This window comes from Podarcis raffonei, chromosome 13 (assembly GCF_027172205.1).
Source record: "Podarcis raffonei isolate rPodRaf1 chromosome 13, rPodRaf1.pri, whole genome shotgun sequence".
In the NCBI taxonomy this organism is placed as follows: domain Eukaryota; kingdom Metazoa; phylum Chordata; class Lepidosauria; order Squamata; family Lacertidae; genus Podarcis; species Podarcis raffonei.
This window is the reverse complement of record NC_070614.1, coordinates 55,032,546-55,051,740: the sequence shown is the minus strand read 5'-3', so window position 1 is coordinate 55,051,740 and position 19,195 is coordinate 55,032,546.

Below are 19,195 nucleotides of genomic sequence, written 5' to 3'. Positions count from 1 at the left end.
CTTAGCCTCTGGGGGAGGGAGGGGGCCAAGGCAGCTCAGCAATGCCCTCCACTCCAGCAACTACCCAGGCAGCCAGCCATGGCACAGGTGTGTTTTTCAGAGGGGGGGGGGGTTACAGGCTGGTTCGCGTCAGACCCCACCTAGAATCTGGTGTGGGTGCCACGGTTTAAGGAGATTGACAAGCTGGAATGGGAGGGTGACTGAGATGATCAAGGGTCTGGAAGCCAAGCCTGATGAGGAACGGTTGAAGGAGTTGGGGATGTTTAGCCTGGAAAAGAGGAGACTGAGAGGAGATCAGAGAGCCATCTTCAAATATCTCAAGGGCCGTCCCATGGAAGAGGGAACATGTTGCGTCCCAAAAGCAAGGCAGGATTGGACTCTGATTTGTAGCACCCTGCTTGTGGTTAACGCTTAGCTGGAATGAAATATTCAACGCAGCAATAGAGAAATTAAAATAATAATTTATTTGTCAGACAAATAAATGAGAGACACAGTGGTATATGGTTACCAAAGCTCTGCCCTTCCAGCCCTGACGGCCAGCACTTATATTCCCTCAGCCCAGCCCCCTTGCTCCTCCTTTGGCTGCCTTTGTCCAATCAGCCTGGTTGAAATTCCTATTGGCTGTTTGCTAGAACCAATCATAAAAGATACACCCATTTCCTATTACCTTTTATGGGAGACAAAGAGCTATATTTCCTTCTATTTATAAATGGCAAATAAGTAGTCATATATCTTACATATACCTCGACCAGGCACCTTAATTACCAGATAACCTTTGGCCCCTCTTGCCCTATTCCCTGCAAAACAGATGGCTAATGGTTCTCATTTTATCTTAAACAGAGATCTTGGGTTCATCTCCTCACACACCATCTATGAAAGATCTCCTTCTTTGGAGGTCTTTAAGCAGAGGCTTGACAACCATATGTCAGGAGTGCTCTGATGGTGTTTCCTGCTCGGCAGGGGTTTGGACTCGATGGCCCTTGTGGTCTCTTCCAACTTTATGATTCTATGAAATAAGAATCTAACATAAGAATCTAACATTTCTTACTTTCTGTAATTTGTATGGTCAGTGTGACCTTTTGCTCCTAGCCTGTAATTTCCTTTTACAACCCTGAGGTACTGCTATAGATCAAGAAGATAAACAGCTGCCAGAGTATGGTTTCTGCCTGGCATGAGAGATACAAACATTTACAAATATATATATATATTTTAAGCTCATTTTAAAATACAAATCTTGATCAGATGCCTCAGATTAATAAAATACACATGAGGCTTGGCCAGCAAGACTCTGGGAGGAAGTGCGTATCGCCACCCCCTCGTCCAGGCTGTTTTATTAACAAAAGAACCCTTTACAGTGTTCGTAAGAAACAATCAGATTTCCTCTGAGCATTGTTACCGGAAAAATCCGAGGGCTCCCTTGGACAAAAAGTAAAGACACCAACCAGAGTAAACTGGAGCAAATCAGCAGCCTGTAGGCTTGGCCTTTATTGATCTGTTGCAACAGGGTGCTCCCCTCACTTGCAGGAGAGAGGAAAGAAAAATGGTGTGCAAGGCCTTATAAAAACTTTTGAAATTCCCATCCTGTAGGTCAAGCCCACCCCCAGAAACATACCGTATTTTTCGCTCTATAACACGCACCAGACCATAACACGCACGTAGTTTTTAGAGGAGGAAAACAAGAAAAAAAAATATTCTAAATGAAATAGTGGATATATGATTTTTGTGGTTCATGCTGTGGCCACAGACATGTGATCTGACAGTGAGTTTGGAGTAGCCCAATGCAAAAATCCTGAGGAGCCATGTGGATCCATGCTTTGTAACCACGGAGAAGGGAAGGAAGGGGAACCATGGATCCTCTGCTCACGACTGCAGCAGATCCCCCCCCGCCACCCCCAGGCATTCACTCCATAACACGCACAGACATTTCCCCTTACTTTCTAGGAGGAAAAAAGTGAGTGTTATGGTGCAAAAAATATGGTACATACATACATCACAGAAGGGGTGTAACCTAAGACCACCCCTCAGATACATCACACCTACATCACAGAAAGGAGGGGTTGAGGGAGGAGTTGTGGTGGTAACCTGAGTGTCCTGTCACCTGGCTGGTTCCCCCTTTCCCCCCTCCCCATGAGCACTTTCCAGGTGACAGAGGGGAGTTTGCAGTTTCCTGCCCCCAGAGGGAAGATCTGATGATTGTCCTTTGTTCCAGTCCCTGCTGAATCTGTTAAGTTGGGGGCAAACATATCAGACGACACAGCGATTCTTCCAAAGCAACTCTTTATTTGTAAGCTGGAACAGAACAGAACTGAAGGGCTCAGCCAGCCTGCTTATATAGAGCTCCAGTACCTTGTTACTGTAACAACTTTCTAAAACTATCCAATCACTGAACGTCACTTTCGATCCTTCATTTGCATACAAACTATCCAATCACTGAACGTCACTTTCGATCCTTCATTTGCATAACTATCTACAGTATCCCCCTGCTGGCCCAGGGTGAGAACTTCAGTACATAACAGAATCCACTCCCATATGCAAGTTCTTTGTGATCTTGATGGTCTTCTGTCTAGGACAATCAGGGTTGGCATTGTGGAGAGAGGCTCAGAACTCACAGGGTTAAGAGGTTCTGAGTGACGTCTCACATTCTGAGGCGTGGCTTTAGAATACTGAGGGGAATGGTTTACTGTGTTTCTCTCAGTGTGTGTTTTGCTCCATCGAGAGAGCAGCCATGAGCGCATTGTCGCCAGGATTTATAGTTGTTGTGTTTTGCTAAGGAATAAAGACTTAAAAGTAAGATAAGGAGACAGCCTGCTGCGTTCAGCCTGAGTTATTACGCACACACGACGATCCTGCTTCTGTTCCGCTGTGTTTACGTTCTGCTGAGTCGGAGGTCTCTGGGGGAAAAGCAGAGCCGCGCAGAAGAAGCGTGCCGGACCCCCCGGAATGGCTCAGGTTATGGGGTCACCAGCAAACGCCTGAAGCAGAGATAAGCAACGTTCGTGTGCTGCCAGCTGATGAGACGCTGGGAAGGAAGACTGCAGTCAGAGTCGGCTGAGGAGCAGCCAAAGCCAGCTGGAGCTGTGCCTATCTTGAGGCAGAGGGGAGCTCGCTGGGAAGATCTGATCTGCTGGACCGGGAGGCACTACTGCTGTTACTGTAAGTAGGCTGGGCCCCCGGAGAAGATGGCAGACAGCCAGAAATCGTCAATCCCTTTTGATAAGGTGGACGGGAGCAAGCCCTGGGCAGAGTGGCAGGCACTGAAGAAAGCAGTGGGAGCCAGGCCAGAGGGGGCTGAGAATTGCTCTGAGGAAGCACCAAGCCCAGGAGGGGCTGAGAGCTACTCAAAGGAGGCACCAAGCCCAGGAGGGGCTGAGGGACGCCCAGAAAGCCCAGAGGGGGCTGGGACTGTGTTGGGGGGCTGTTGGAATGCCTCAACACAGGAGCTGTGTGCTGGAGAGCAGCTGAGAGAAGAGAAGAGAGATGCAGTGGCTATTTGTTCCACTGAGAACTTTGCACCTGAGAGTGGGGGTGCAGGCCATTCCAAGGGTCTTGAGAGTGCCCAGGCTGTTTGGCAGGAGCTGGAGGGGGTTTGCAGAGAAACCACAGCAGAAGCCAAAAGCCACGTCCCCAAAAGCAGAAAAGCCTCAAGGAGCGCTGCTGGAAAGGTTGGGGGGGCAGAGAAGCCCAAAGGCAAGTTTGCAAAGTTTTCCACTCGGGGTTGTTTTGTTTGCGATTCTTCTGAACATCTGCGTCGCGGCTGCCCACAGAGAGCAAGGGAGACAGGGCAGGATGTTTCCAAGGTCACTTCCCATGGGAACCAGCCGGGTTTCCATGGCAACCAGTCCAGAAGAGGAGGCAGGCGTGGGAAACCGCAGATAGTACAAGCTTCAGAGAGGAAAGGAAACGCTTATCAGCTGACCGCTTCAATGGCAGTGTTGGACAACACCACCTGCAAGGTCAGGGGCAGCAGGAAGTCTGTTGCTAAGGCAACAAAGAAGGACAACTCCAGAGAGGAGAGAGTGCTGCGTTGGGTTGTGGACTCGGCTGCTAATGCCCATCTGGTAACAGCGCCACCTGATGGACAAATGTGGAACTGCAGGGCTGTTTCAGCTGGGAAAACAGTTGTTTTTGCTAATGGTTCACAGAGACATGTGACTCATGTTGCTAACTTGTTTGTCTCTTTCTTACAGGCTGAGCTGAAGGTCTACGTCATACCTGAGATAAAACATTGTCTGTTATCTGTACCTTGTCTTTTACAGGAGGGATATGCAGTGAGTTTTGAGAACAATGTTTGTACAATTTCCAGAGGGGGAAAGCAACTAATAAGTATTGAGAAGAATCAGAACAACCTCTTTGTTCTGGAAACACCTCTGGAGGGTGAGGGGAATGCTGGGAAAGCCACTGATCACACTCATGTGTCGTGTGCTTGCGTGTGGCACAAGAGAATGTCACATGGTTCCTGTGAAGACATTCAGATGTTATCAGAATGCACCAAAGGTTGCAAGGTAAAAGAATGTGGTCAACCTTTGAATTGCAAGGCTTGCAGGAAAGCCAGGAACAAGGGATTTAATCATCCCAGGGTGGAAAGAGTAACCACAAAGCCTTTTGAGCTTGTGCATGCAGACCTTTTTGGTATGCCACAGCCAAGTCTGGGCAAGGCCAAGGTTCTGATGGTGCTGACAGATGATTTTACGTGGAACGCATGGGTGTACACGCTGAGAACTAAGGAGGAGGCAACACAACTGATCACCAAGGTGCAGGGGTTCAAGTGTGACCGAGGTTTAGAGGTCACTGGATCTGCTCTAAAGGGTTTCTTTCGCCAGAGGGGGATACGTCACAAGGTGACTTCTCCTCAGGACAGTGGCGTGGCAGAGCTTAGGAGTAAAGCTCTGGTTCAAGCATCAGAGATTCTACTGGATGACTCTGGTTTGCCTCAAAGTTTTTGGGGGGAGGCGGTAAAGACAGCCAATTTCACGATGAACAGGTGCTACAATTCAGTGGTAGGTGACACCCCGTATTTCCTGCTTCATCGAAAGAAACCGCTTGTGCATTTCTTTCGTTCTTTCGGTAGCAGAGCCATGGTGCCTGTACCAAAGTTTCAGCAGCAGGAGGGTGGCCCAAGGTACCAGGAAATGATCTTCTGTGGGTACGAGCCTGCGACAAAGGGGTGGAGATTTGCGTATCCAGAAGGTGATCAGACCAAGCTTCTGGTCAGTAAACAGGCTGAGTTCTTTGAGCAGGATGGTTGGGCAAGGCGCAAAGCCAGCTCTGACGTTCACTCAGATTGTATGTCTGACTCTGAGGAGGAGGGAGAGCCAGAGCCTGAACCTGCTGGTGGAGACCAGGTCCCTGAACAGAGTAGGGCGTCTCCACAGGTTGTTAAGAGAGTGTCCAAGAGTGAGCCCTCATCTCCTGTCCGCATAATGGAGAAAGCTCACAGACGTGTTAAGTCAGAGGGGGAATCTTCTGTTGAGGAAGACGCACTTGCTGACCCCAGTGGGTCAGAAGGAGCACCCCAGTTTGTGCCCAGGCGGTCATCTCGGGCAACAAAGGGAATTCCACCTGAGAGGTTTCAGGTCACAAATGCGTGGGTTGGTTTCGCGCAGTGCGAACCTGAGATTTGTGAGAAAGTTCAACAGGTGCCTAACAACGATGCCAGGAAGGGGCGGAAGGCAATGGGGAACGTGTTGAACACTCAGAAGTTCTCTCAAAATGTGATTCGAGAGGGGGTGTGGAGAGAGGCCCAGAACTCACAGGGTTAAGAGGTTCTGAGTGACGTCTCACATTCTGAGGCGTGGTTTTAGAATACTGAGGGGAATGGTTTACTGTGTTTCTCTCAGTGTGTGTTTTGCTCCGTCGAGAGAGCAGCCATGAGCGCATTGTCGCCAGGATTTATAGCTGTTGTGTTTTGCTAAGGAATAAAGACTTAAAAGTAAGATAAGGAGACAGCCTGCTGCGTTCAGCCTGAGTTATTACGCACACACGACGATCCTGCTTCTGTTCCGCTGTGTTTACGTTCTGCTGAGTCGGAGGTCCCTGGGGGAAAAGCAGAGCCGCGCAGAAGAAGCGTGCCGGACCCCCCGGAATGGCTCAGGCATAGCAACTGGGCAGGGCTCCTGTGGATGTGCTGCGCTGGCCTGTATCAGACCTTCCCCATTTTGTAGTCCTTCCTTGATGGAGTAAAATAAAAGTGGAACAGTGCAAATCCGATGTATGGGTGATTTTCTATGAATTTATAACAGAAGCGTAACGTATGTAGTGTGTGAGTGTGAGTGTGTGTGAAGTTTGTACAAACTGAATGATTGGGGCGGGGTTCCTGCTACACTTTCAGGGTGTGTGGCAAAGGCCTCTGGGCATTCTGCTTTTCTCTGCTTTTAAGAACTTTTCAATACATGCAGAGAGCATTTTGCTCAGGGCTCTTCTCTTTCCCCAGCGAAATGCAGAGCTTGCCAGCAAAACTCCATAAAGGGAGCCCACTGACTGAATTCCTATATTAGATGCTCTAAGCTACTTTTTGGTATGAGTAATTCACAAAAGACCACTTCATTTATTAGTGAAATGCTTGTTTTATGTTTAGGAAATACAACCGGACAGCTGTCGCTATTCAGTGTACAGTGGTACCTCGGGTTAAGTACTTAATTAAGTACTTAAAGCTGGAAGGATATAGAGAGACTGTGCAGATCAACTAGCAGGAGTTTTCACTGGGATTTTAAATCGATCCCTAGCCCAGGCTATTGTTCCATCCTGCTTAAAGTCCTCTATTATCGTTCCAATAGCAAAAAATCTAACCCGGAAGATCTGAATGACTTTCGTCCAGTAGCACTCACACCTATAATCATGAAGTGCTTTGAAAAGCTGGTACGAAATCATGTCATTGCCTGCCTACCAGATGGACTGGATGTTACGATATTTCCGTTCCACCTTAAAAGGGAGCAGGATGTTTCTATAACAGCCTGCGTGTTTCCTGTCTCACAGGATGTTTATGTTGTCTGTTCCTTTCGTTTTCTGCTGTTTTGCCTGAGCAGTCGGAGCAGACGGTCATGTCTTCTTTGTTCTGACCAACGCCAAATAAACTGTAAATATGCTCTCATGCTGTGCAACTTTTTGCTGTGTGAATTCTGCTGATAGAGTGTGCACAAGTCCAAGAATGTGGCTATCTTTTCTTGAGGCTTCGTGTCGCTATAATTGCTAGATACTGCGTGACTAAGGGAGGTCGATGGATCGTCCGGCAAGGAGCTTGGGGGCTCAGATGGACTTTATCTCCCTGGCAGTATCCCAACAACAGGTTATGGGCCCAGATTCACGGCACTTGCAGGAGAGTAAGACAGCGACAGACTGCTGAGAGGTATGTGCTGGGAAAGTGAAAGCAGAGGCTTTTCTGGATGCCGCGGAAAAAGCTTTTGATGTCCGGCAAAACTAATTGGCCTGGGAGCCGAGCCAGAGGCATCGTGATTTATGGGCTGCCGAGATAAGCCGTTTTTGAAGGCATAAAGGCTCACGGCTAAAGCAAAAAGCTGGAATGGATGTTTTCCAAGCTTCGGAGGCCACTGAGTGCCCAAAGTTGAATCGGCACAATTATCAGAGCTGGGCAGAATGGTGTGAGAGTTTGCTGCGTCAGTTTGGAGTCTGGCATACTGTGTTTGAAGCCACTCCAGTTCCTCGGACAGAGAAATGGGAGGCCCAGCATTCGAGGGCCGTTGATATAATAGTCTTATCCGTCTCTCTGGAGGAAATAAAGACGCTTGCTGGAAATCTCACGGCACGTGACATGTGGGATGCTTTGAAAAACGCCCACCTGCCAATCACCCCAGCCCAGGGTTTGAATGCATCGGAGGTCCTGGCTGTTTCCCAGAATGCTAGTGAATGCAGGGATGCTGAGGGCACCGGTTGCAAGCTGCAGGGGGAGCAGACTGCCACGTCATCCCAGGCAGCATTCCAGCCTCCAGGGGGAGCCAAGGAGTCGGCAGCTGAGAGCTCTGTTTCTCGTGAGAACCAAGGTCAGAGCCTATGCAGAGGCCGGAAGGCCAGATGTAAACAAAGGATAAAGCCTGCAGATGGCCAGGAGCGGGGGGGCAAGTTGCAAAAGCCCACGCCAGTGGAAAACAAGGCTATGTTTGCTGGCACAGCTCCACCAAAGGCTAAAGGCACGTCTGATGGCCAGGAGCAGGGGGGCAAGTTGCAAAAGCCCACGCCAGTGGAAAACAAGGCTATGTTTGCTGGCACAGCTCCACCAAAGGCTAAAGGCACGTCTGATGGCCAGGAGCAGGGGGGCAAGTTGCAAAAGCCCTCGCCAGTGGAAAACAAGGCTATGTTTGCTGGCACAGCTTCACCAAAGGCTAAAGGCATGTCTGATGGCCAGGAGCAGGGGGGCAAGCTGCAAAAGCCCACGCTGGTGGAAAACAAGGTTATGTTGGCCAGCACACCTGCTCCAAAGGGAAAGGTCAGGTTTATAGTGGATTCAGGGTGCACACGCCATCTCACCAAAGACCGCCATCTGTTCATCTCCTTCACACCTCAAGATGGAGAGATCCACCTGGCTGATGGAAGGACTTTGCAAGCTGCAGGAGTTGGGACTGTGAAACTTGCAAGTCTGCATACTACCATCAGAGATGTACTTTTTGTTCCAGGAGCTGCGGACAATTTGCTTAGTGTCCCACAGCTGAATGGGCGTGGTTTTGAGGTTTCCTTCAAGAGGACTGTCTGTGTCATCAGAAAAGGCAAAGAGGACATTTTGCATGCAAAGTTGATGGATGGTTTGTTCTGTCTAACTTATGATGACAATGCTGTTTTGTCTGATGCTGATACTTGTTGTGTTGCACAAACTAACAAGGTTCTTCATGCAGGATGCATTCACGATGCACATAGAAGATTTTGTCACCTCTCTTGGCAAGCGCTAGCCAAGATGCCTGGGTTGGTTGAAGGTTTGGACATCAAACCTTGCAAATTTCACATGAAATGTGTATCTTGTGCAGAGAACAAGGTGAAGGTTGCTCCAAAAGGCAAGGAGTCTAGCAGGCAGGCTTCCAAACCCTACCAGCTAGTTCACGCAGACCTGGTAGGTCCTCTAGCGCCCTCTTTGGGAGGAGCAAGGTACTTCATGGTTCTAATTGATTCTTTTTCCAGGTACATTCATGTGTTTATGCTCGAGCAGAAATCGCAAGCATTTCCTAAGTTCAAGGCATTCTGTGCTTGGTTGGAGAATGCTCATGGTAAACGTATCGGCTGTCTGTTTACTGATCGAGGCGGGGAATTCACTTCTCAGCAGTTTGAAGCTTTCCTGACTGAGAAGGGAATCCAGCATGATTTGTCAACGCCTAGATCGCCATGGATGAATGGGCTTGCGGAGAGAGCAAATCAAAAGTTGCTGCAAGGGATAAAAACCTTGTTGCATGATGCCAATCTCCCTGAGAAGTTTTGGGGGGAGGCTTTGGCGAATTTTGTTTATTCTTTTAACAGGAGACTGTCATCACCTATTGGTTGTACTCCCTATGAGAAGATGTATGGTAAGAAACCTAATGTCAAGCACATGAGAATCTTTGGTTCTGACATGTGGGTACACACCCCACAAAGCAACAAGCTTGGGAAGCGTGGGGCACATGGTTTGTTCATGGGGTACGAAAAAGGTGCATACAGGGTATGGATGACTAACTCTAAATCCATAAAGTTCACAAGGAGTGTTGAGTACAATCCTATGTGGGGGGAAAATGTGGGAATTTTCCAGAGTTACCCAGAGGAGGATGAAGGTGATGTGAAGAAAGCAGATCATGCTGAGAAAGCTGAGGAAACAGGATGATGATGATGATGATGATGATCAGAGTTCGGATTCCAGTTCAGTGGGCTGCGCTGCTGCTGGTGTCAGTGACAGTGATGACACAGCAGACTACAAGAGCGCAAAGGCCTCAGTCAGACCATCTGATGAGTCTGACAATGAACTGGAAGAACCACTGTTCACCATTGGTCACTTTTCTCCTAAGAAGGAGGAGATGAGTCCAGAAGACTTGCGTCTGGTTCGCAGGTCTGAAAGGGCGACCAAAGGCAAACCTCCAAAGAGATTTGCTGATGAGTTTGCTAAGACGGCAACTGCTGTTCTTAGTAGCTCAGAGAAGGTATGGGAACCTTCAAGCTTCAAAGAGGTCCAGGAGTTAACCTCTAAAGATGCAAAGCCTTGGCTTAATGCCATGAAGGCTGAAGTTGATTCCTTGAACAGGAACCAAACTTGGGAGCTGGTACCGGTAGTCTCAGGAATGAGACTGGTTGGCAGCAAATGGGTCTTCAAGGCCAAGACAGACCAGAATGGCAAGGTTGTCAGACACAAAGCCAGATTGGTTGCCAGAGGTTTTTCACAGGTACCAGGGCAGGATTACCACGAGACCTACTCACCCACGGTCAAATATGAGAGCATTCGGCTGATGCTCAAGATCGCTGCGGAGGAGAAACTGCATGTTTCCCATCATGACATTAATACAGCTTTTTTGTACGGGATTTTGAACGAGCAGCTGTACATGCTTCCACCTGATGGAATGCAGATACAGAAGGGAATGGTCTGTAAACTGCGGAAATCCTTATATGGTCTCAAGCAGAGTGCCAGGTGTTGGAACACGAAACTCACTGAGACATTGCTCTCTCTAGGTTTTCACCAGGGCAAAGCTGATCCATGTGTGTTTGTCAAGGAGGAGGGGCAAAACAAACTGTATTGTTTATGTTTTGTTGATGATCTTCTGATGTTTTGGAAGAATCAGGCTTTTTACCAAAGCACCCTAGCTCAGCTGAAGGAGCTAGATGTTCAAGACCTGACATAGCTGTAAGCACTAACCTGCTTAGCAGACATGCTAACAATCCTACTGTTCAGGATTGGAAAGCTCTGAAGCGCATAGCCCGCTATTTGAAAGGGACTATGCACTACAGGCTGAAGTTCACCAGTCAGAAGACTGGAGGTCTTGAAATCTTTGCAGATGCGAGTTTTGGAAGTGACACCACGGATGGTACAAGCACTTCTGGAGTATGCTACATGTACAACCACTGCCTGTTTGACTGGTTGTGCAAAAAGCAGACGACAGTTAGCCTAAGTTCCTGTGAAGCAGAACTCAATGCTCTGTCATTTTCACTCATGGATTGTGAATGGTTGTCTGTGAAATGTCCTATACAAGTGTATCAAGACAATAGATCTTGTTTGGCTTTGCTGAACTCAGAGAGTTGCAAGCAAAGAACCAAGTACTTGCAGATTAATCTACATCGTGCAAGAGAGTGTATTCAGAAAGGACTCATTCAGGTGTCCTACATGCCAGGAAATGAAATTCCTGCTGATCTGTGGTCTAAGGTTGTTAACAGAGAACAACTGAAGGTTTACGCACAAAGGTTGCAATTGGGTTGAACCACAGGTACTACAGGTTACACGGAAAGGGGGAGGATGTTACGATATTTCCGTTCCACCTTAAAAGGGAGCAGGATGTTTGTATAACAGCCTGTGTGTTTCCTGTCTCACAGGATGTTTATGTTGTCTGTTCCTTTCGTTTTCTGCTGTTTTGCCTGAGCAGTCGGAGCAGACGGCTATCTTTTCTTGAGGCTTCGTGTCGCTATAATTGCTAGATACTGCGTGACTAAGGGAGGTCGATGGATCGTCCGGCAAGGAGCTTGGGGGCTCAGATGGACTTTATCTCCCTGGCAGTATCCCAACACTGGACACATTCCAATTTGCTTATAAAACGAAAAGATCGACAGAGGACGCTGTGGCGATTGCCCTCCATGCCGTCCTTGCACATTTGGAGCAGCGGGGGGGGGGGTTATGCCAGACTGCTTTTTTTAGATTTCAGTTCGACATTTAATACCATTCTACCACAACGTCTGATGTCTAAACTGGAAGATCTGGGGCTTCCGTTATCACTTTGTGGGTGGATATTGGACTTTTTGTCAGACCGCCGCCAGAGGGTTCGGTTGGGCCCTTATACCTCTAATATGCTTAAGACTAACACAGGAACACCACAGGGATGCGTACTCAGTCCGCTCCTTTATATTCTCTACACGTACGATTGTGTCTCTGCTCACCCTAGTAATAGGGTTGTCAAATTTGCAGATGACACAACCGTGATTGGGCTCATCCCTGAAAGGGAGGGTGAAACGGATTATAGAGATGAGGTGGAGCTGCTGACAGAGTGGTGCAGAGCTAACAACTTGCTCATAAATACAAGGAAGACAAAGGAGCTTGTGGTGGACTTCAGGAGACAGAAGAGCAATATCCAGCCGCTTTTGATTGATGGGGTCTGTGTGGAGAGGGTAACAACGTTCAGATTTTTGGGCATTGAATTACAAGAGGATCTGTCCTGGAGTGTCAACACAAGGGGGCTTGTGAAGAAGGCGCAGCAGAGACTGTACTTTTTGAGAATTCTAAGGAAAAACCATCTTCCGCAGAAACTGCTGCTTGCCTTCTATCACTGTGCCATCGAGAGCGTGCTCACTTATGGCTTATGTGTGTGGTACGGAAGCTGTACTACCCAGGACAGGATGGGGTTGTGCAGAGTTGTTAAGGCAGCAGAGAGCATTGTTGGCTGCCCACTCTCCACCTTAGAGCAGATTTATGCCACAAGGTGCCATAGGAAGGCACTGGACATAGTAAAAGATCCATCGCATCCTGGTCACTGTCTCTTCGAGCTCCTGCCATCGGGACGGAGATACAGGACGATGAAGACAAGAACGAGCCGTCTTAAGCACAGCTTCTTCTCCAGAGCGATCTCGGCCCTGAATAGGAAGCCTGGACTTTGAAAGTCATCTAATCTTCCTTGCTGTACTATAATGTATTGTTTAATTAGTGTTTTTATGGAGCAGTCAAGTAATTTTGTTGTCCCCAAGAGGGGGCAATGACAATAAAGATATTATTATTATTATTATTATTATTATTATTATTATTATTATTAATTCGTTCCGGAGGTCCGTACTTAACCTGAAACTGTTCTTAACCTGAAGCACCACTTTAGCTAATAGGGCCTCCTGCTTCTTATCCTGAAGCAAAGTTATTAACCTGAAGCACTATTTCTGGGTTAGCGGAGTCTGTAACCTGAAGCGTCTGTAACCTGAAGCGCGTGTAACCCGAGGTACCACTGTATCATTCTTCTTACTAAGGTACCACTGTATCATTCTTCTTACTAAGGTGCAGGAAGAAAATAGAGAAAGCATGTTGGTGTCAGTGGATGTGAAAAATAAGCCTGTTTGGCTGACTTTGGTTAAACAGAGCACACACACAAGATATTCCCTTTAGGCTTTCCCCATTTCCTTCCTCCTTGCGGAGGAATATTCGAGGTCAATTTGGGAGAGTCGAAATGGCTTCAGGATTGCTCTCCTGTACTATTTCAGACACCTGCTTTATATACTGATGTAGGTGTTTGCCTTGTACGTTTATGAGCATTTATTTTTGAGACCTTAGAATTCTTACAACAATACGCTCGCCTTGAAACCCTAAAAGGGGCAGGAGGCTGTTTGCCCCCCCCCCGCTCAGCCTCTCCTACAACCGCCCCCCTCCATGGCAGCCATTTTGTGACCGGCACCCATGGCACCCCCCCACCCCCCGGGGGACCTGCCTGGACCCCACCTCTCCAGCCGGGAGCATATGGGGCAATGGCCCTGAGAGGGGAGGAAGAGACTTGCTAGGATAGACCGGGCCCAACAAAAGCAGCTTCCCATGAGGTCAACACTGTAACTGGGAACACTGGCGCCTCATGAATCCTGAGTTATGGGCCAAAGATAACCCCTCAGGCATGGCTAGAAATATACTCCCCAAGACCATCTGCTAATCCCATAGCTGCTAGACAGTATCCCATCCCACGCCTAGCGGCCGAAGGGGTCTGGTTTGTTACGGCTAAAATCTGGGTGCGGGGCTACTCTGCCACCCAGCTCGTCGGACTAAGTCTGCAGGTCCCTGCGGAAGAAAAATGAGCTCAGCCGGACAGGAGCAAACTGCAGAAGATCCAAGTTTATTGCGCAACAGGTTCAAGGCAAGATTGAACAGCGAGGAAGGGGTGACATGAACTTTTGAAACTCCCCCATGTCCCAGAATACAGTGCAAAATACATCCCAGTTACATCATGAATACATTAAGGAGAGGTTGGGTTACACCGGATTAACATATGGAGGAGGGAGGGGGGAATATGCAGAGCTGGAGATATGCGCAGATAAGCGCTTCCTGAGTGCCGGTGATGGGAAGACAATGGTCCATGTATGCATAGTCTGCCACCTGGCATTGCCCGGAGGAAAGGCTTGGCAGAGCACCTTACTTGAGGGATTATGGAGGACAGGGGAGGTGTCATAGAGTCCTAGAGAAATTGAGCAAATTGGCACGTTGATTTTCTATGGATTTTATAGATTTTAGTCCCTTTGACATTGACAATTGGGAATAAATGGATATATTGTAGCGAAGAAGAAGGTGAAGAAGACATGCCCCCCCCTTTCCGTAACAGTGCGGACTCAGTCACGGTTGTCTGGGCTGGGAAGGTGCGATTACAACGCTTCCAGAGTGAAATATACTCCCCAAGACCATCTGCTAATCCCGTAGCTGCTAGACAGTATCCCATCCCACGCCTAACGGCCGAAGGGGTCTGGTTCCAGATTCTTCTATGCTTTCCCCTTCGTTAACAAACAAACACAGTGCACCCCCACTGTCCCAGAAACTGGATAACCCTTTGCTGAATGGTTGGCAATACTTTGTCTGAAGTAATAATTTTGTGTGGGAAGACTACGGCCCTGATCCAACAATGGTTGTTCAATGGTTGTTCTACAAATTCTCATCTGTTCTTGCTAAAGGCTGTTGCAGCAACAGCACAGCACGGCTTGGATCTTGAGACTGTTTCTCAGTTCATGCAAGTAGTAGGACATCAGTTTTGCATGCTTTTCTCTTGGCTGCTATGTCATCATCCTGAACTGCTGGTCATACTGCCTGGAGCTAATTAGGAGCTACAGTCCCACAACATAAACCCAGAAGGCAAAGTTTACCCACCCCATGCTCTAAGCAAGGACCTCAAGAGTAACTTCTTTTTTTAAAAAAGCAAGTGAAAGTTTTTTGGGAACTTTGTCAAAGTTTTTTTTCAGGTGCTGTTTCACTCTGGAAGCGTTGTAATCACACCTTCCCAGCCCAGACAACCGTGACTGAGTCCGCACTGTTACGGAAAGGGGGGGGCATGTCTTCTTCACCTTCTTCTTCGCTACAATATATCCATTTATTCCCAATTGTCAATGTCAAAAGGGACTAAAATCTATAAAATCCATAGAAAATCAACGTGCCAATTTGCTCAATTTCTCTAGGACTCCATGACACCTCCCCTGTCCTCCATAATCCCTCAAGTAAGGTGCTCTGCCAAGCCTTTCCTCCGGGCAATGCCAGGTGGCAGACTATGCATACATGGACCATTGTCTTCCCATCACCGGTACTCAGGAAGTGCTTATCTGCGCCTATCTCCAGCTCTGCATATTCCCCCCTCCCTCCTCCATATGTTAATCCGGTGTAACCCAACCTCTCCTTAATGTATTCATGATGTAATCTGTGTAACCCAACCTCTCCTTAATGTATTCATGATGTAACTGGGATGTATTTTGCACTGTATTCTGGGACATGGGGGGAGTTTCAAAAGTTCATGTCACCCCTTCCTCGCTGTTCAATCTTGCCTTGAACCTGTTGCGCAATAAACTTGGATCTTCTGCAGTTTGCTCCTGTCCGGCTGAGCTCATTTTCTTCCGCAGGGACCTGCGGACTTAGTCCGACGAGCTGGGTGGCAGAGTAGCCCCGCACCCAGATTTTAGCCGTAACAGCTGACTTTGGTTAAACAGAGCACACACACAAGATATTCCCTTTAGGCTTTCCCCATTTCCTTCCTCCTTGCGGAGGAATATTCGAGGTCAATTTGGGAGAGTCGAAATGGCTTCAGGATTGCTCTCCTGTACTATTTCAGACACCTGCTTTATATACTGATGTAGGTGTTTGCCTTGTACGTTTATGAGCATTTATATTTGAGACCTTAGAATTCTTACAACAATACGCTCGCCTTGAAACCCTAAAAGGGGCAGGAGGCTGTTTGCCTCCCCCCCCCCGCTCAGCCTCTCCTACAACTGCCCCCCCTCCAAGGCAGCCATTTTGTGACCGGCACCCATGGCACCCCCCCACCCCCCGGGGGACCTGCCTGGACCCCACCTCTCCAGCCGGGAGCATATGGGGCAATGGCCCTGAGAGGGGAGGAAGAGACTTGCTAGGATAGACCGGGCCCAACAAAAGCAGCTTCCCATGAGGTCAACACTGTAACTGGGAACACTGGCGCCTCATGAATCCTGAGTTATGGGCCAAAGATAACCCCTCAGGCATGGCTAGAAATATACTCCCCAAGACCATCTGCTAATCCCGTAGCTGCTAGACAGTATCCCATCCCACGCCTAACGGCCGAAGGGGTCTGGTTCCAGATTCTTCTATGCTTTCCCCTTCGTTAACAAACAAACACAGTGCACCCCCACTGTCCCAGAAACTGGATAACCCTTTGCTGAATGGTTGGCAATACTTTGTCTGAAGTAATAATTTTGTGTGGGAAGACTACGGCCCTGATCCAACAATGGTTGTTCAATGGTTGTTCTACAAATTCTCATCTGTTCTTGCTAAAGGCTGTTGCAGCAACAGCACAGCACGGCTTGGATCTTGAGACTGTTTCTCAGTTCATGCAAGTAGTAGGACATCAGTTTTGCATGCTTTTCTCTTGGCTGCTATGTCATCATCCTGAACTGCTGGTCATACTGCCTGGAGCTAATTAGGAGCTACAGTCCCACAACATAAACCCAGAAGGCAAAGTTTACCCACCCCATGCTCTAAGCAAGGACCTCAAGAGTAACTTCTTAAAAGCAAGTGGAAGTTTTCTGGGAACTTTGTCAAAGTTTTTTTTTCAGGTGCTGTTTCACTCTGGAAGCGTTGTAATCGCACCTTCCCAACCCAGACAACCGTGACTGAGTCCGCACTAGGAACTCTTTCTGGCTGTAATCTAACTAGGTGCCTAACGCACTTGGCAAGGGCTTCAGAAGGGGGATGTGGTGTCTCTGCTCAAGAACATGATGTGTATTGGGTGTGTGGAAAGCTGGCTTATCATATCCTGCCAAAGGGGTGGTATGGAGTGCGCTTTCCAGCCTTTTTAATTCCTCCCATGTGGATTTATGAGCCAATTGCCACTGCACCCATGTGGATTTATGAGCCAATTGCCGCTGCTCGGTTGACCTAGTAGCAGTTGCAGGAGGCAACTCCCAAAATTGGGGCAAGGATCAGTGGCCTCCAGAAAGGATAGTGGCCCATTACAACCCGGCCTCATGGAATCAGGGAGAAAAAATCACAGGGGCAAGGGGGCCAATTTATAATTTAAACCGCATAATAAGACTCCAAGCGGTAGTAGAGATTGTCGCCAGTGCCACAGCCACAGCCCTCCGGTTAATCGCCACCCAGTCCTTCAGCTCCGCTTAGGGCTGGACTTTCTCCTGGCGCGACAGGGCGGATTTTGTGTTGCGTTAAATTTGACAGGAGGGGCCTGTTGCTTTAACATCTCTGCCCATGCCGAAGCTATTCAAAATTTGGCAGCAGAAATTGAAAAAGTGGCCCATGTCCCTGTCCCTACTTGGAACGGATGGGACATGTCCTGGTGGACTGATTGGCTTCCGAACCTAGAGGACTTTTGATGATGTCACTAGGCCCATTGTTAATTTTGCTTCTTTTCTGCTCCTGTGTACCTTGCTGATTGCAATGCTTGCAAAATATGATGCATAAAATGGTGTCACGAATGGTTTGGCCCCAGATTATAGCACTAGCCCGAGAATAATCAGCCAGTGCCTCCATGGGACGAGCTGGAAGGCTGTCCAAAATAAAAGAGGAATGAAGGGACAGGATACCCAAATCCTGGCTGTGTGGTCACCCCAATTAGTGTGTAGTCACCCCAACTAGGCCTCCAGACTTCCCAAATTCTTTCTTTGAGGATGCAAACCTGAAATGCATTAGCTCTGCTGTATAACACAAAGCATAACACAAAGTAGCTGAAAGGAACAAAGATTTCTCCTCTTCTGAGGAAAAGATGACCTGGCTGAGAGCAGAGCATCCAGCAGATCAGCCTGCTGGCAACTTTCTTGGCTCGCTGACGGGAGCAATGCACGCCCGACCCGTGGGAAAGGCCTGAAAGGCTACAACCCAATGCAAAAACCCTGAGGATCCATGTGGATTCGTGCTTTGTAACCACGTTTTTGCTGCATTACGGCCCCACAAAACAGTGGGTGCGTGATTTTTTTGGTGCAGGCTGTAGTCATGGACATGCTATGTGATCTGATGGTGAATTTGGGGTGACCCAATGCTAAAATCCTGAGGACCCCTGGGCTTTTACCTCCCCGCTCCTAGGCAGCCTCCTTTATCTCTAGCCTCCCTTATCTCCCTCCCGATCGCTTGCCGATCAGCGGATTTGTTTCAACACCCACTTCCCTCTTTCAAAAAAAGAAGCATGATCTGCTTTTTGCCCCTGGCCAATTCGGCTCCAGGGACCACGCATTCGCTCCGTAAGACGCGCAGACATTTCCCCTTACTTTTTAGGAAGAAAGGTGTTATGTACTGAAGTTCTCACCCTGGGCCAGCAGGGGGATCTTGTAGATAGTTATGCAAATGAAGGATCGAGAGTGACGTTTAGTGATTGGATAGTTTTAGAAAGTTGCTACAGTAACGTTGTACTGGAGCTCTATATAAGCAGGCTGACTGAGCTCTTCAGTTCACTTCTGTTCTGGCCTCAGAATAAAGAAGAGCTGTTTGAAGAATCGCTGTGTCGTCTGATATGTTCACCCACAAAAACCTAACAAAAAAAGTGCGTCTTATGGAGCAAAAAATACGGTAGGTGGAAATCAGTCTTCCCCCTCTCCTCCCCCCCTTCCTTTAAAACCCTGCTCTTTCCTCTCTCTCCCCACCCCCAGCCAACCCACCTCCCCATTCCTGGGTTATGGGTTTGAGCCCCCGCTGGGCCAAATATTCCTGCATTGCACAGGGGGAGGGTAGACTAATGACCCTTCCAGCTCTGCTATTCTAGTATTGTATATATGGGCAACTTAAAAACACTGATAGGATTGTAGAGCTGCCATTAGATTATAAACTACGTCTTATACAACCAAAAATAATATTGGGCTCCGATACATCAGTATAGAAAGGGATGATCTACAAGGACATGTT